Source organism: Centropristis striata, chromosome 1 (genome assembly GCF_030273125.1).
Source record: "Centropristis striata isolate RG_2023a ecotype Rhode Island chromosome 1, C.striata_1.0, whole genome shotgun sequence".
Classification (NCBI taxonomy): domain Eukaryota; kingdom Metazoa; phylum Chordata; class Actinopteri; order Perciformes; family Serranidae; genus Centropristis; species Centropristis striata.
The window spans coordinates 21,544,011-21,545,581 of record NC_081517.1 but is presented as its reverse complement, the minus strand read 5'-3'; positions in this window follow the sequence as shown (position 1 = coordinate 21,545,581).

Sequence of the window (1,571 nt, the reverse complement as noted above, 5' to 3'; positions counted from 1 at the left end):
TGTTATGCCTTGTGTGCTGGTGGCTGTTTTCAGTCTGTGACTTCGCCTTTTAAGGATGCAAAGGTTTTTATGTTTGTTATAATATGTTTGTTTTTATTGCATGTTTTTCAGAATTACTCTTTTATCTGGTTCTTTCCTTCACACTAACTATACTAAACGAAAATTTAAATGCAACACTTTTGTTTTTGCTCCAGTTTTTAATTAGCTAAAAATCAAAGTATTTTTCTATGTATACACAAAAGGCCTATTTATCTTTAATTTTGCTCACAAATTTGTTTAAATCTGTGAGCACTTTTCCTCTCCCAAGATAGTTCATCCACCTGACAGATGTACCATACCAAATTTAATGATTAATTATTGCATAGGTGTGCCTTACAGATGTTGGTTACAATAAAAGGGTTAGGTTTAAGTTAAAGCGAATGTTGGGTCAATTGAACTTTTTTTTTGTTTGTTGCTAATGGTTTAAGGTAATTGATGTGTTGTTTAAGGGTAACAGGGTTGTGGATAGGGCCTGTAGGAGGAAGGCTCCATGGACTGTTTTCCAGCATTGCTCCTGCACATAATGGTGATAATGAGGTGGCGGCAGGAAAGGCTTCTGGTTGGTCTTTTATCATAGCTTTATTGACTGAAGGAACTTTTCTTTGGTCCTTAAGCAGATCATTGGTTACGAACATTTCATTTAAAACAAAGTGATATGTCCTTCAAAATTACTTTATTCTACATTTCATTTAAATGAAACGGTTTGGAATGACCATATCCTGTTAAAAAGATCCCTCCCTCCATCCATCCATCCATCCATCCACTTACAGAGCTGGATTGCGGGGACAGCAAGCTTAGCAAGACATACCTGACATCCCCCAGGCACAAAGTCTAGCTCCTCCTAGGGACCCCAAGGCATTCCTATGCCTGACTCAACCGCTTCACACTCGGCTGCAAAGTGCCCCAAGAAGCGCTTGTGGTCCCTGTCTGATGAAGCCAAAAGAACCACATCATCTGCAAAAAGCAGAGATCCAGTTCTAAGGTCACCAAACCGAATCCCTGAATCTGACTTTGCATAGAGGCGACCATCTTGTTCCTTGGGAAGAACTCCAAGACAGATGAGGTAAGCCCAACTATGTCAAGCCGGTAACGATCCACCTCCCGTACAAGCTCAGGCTCCTTCCCCACCAGCGGGGTGACACGCCCAGGTACCCTCCTTTGCCTGCCACCTGGCTCACAATGCACCCGACCTCTACACTACCTCTTAAAAGTTTGGACACACCTTCTTATTCAATGTTTTTAATTTATTTTTAATATTTTCAAAATTATAGATTAATGCTGAAGACATCAAAACTATGAAAGAACACATGGAATTATGCAGTAAAAGCAAAAGTGTTAAACAAACCAGAATATGTTTTATATTTTAGATTCTTGAAAGAAGTCACCTTCTGCTTTGATGACAGCTTTGCACACTTCTGTCAACCAGTCTCACAGGAAATAGCCACGGATTCGCTTAACTCAAAATCCGTGGAATAGCCACGGAATCACTGAAATTTCCGTGAAACTGACACGGATTTCGCTACAATGCAAGT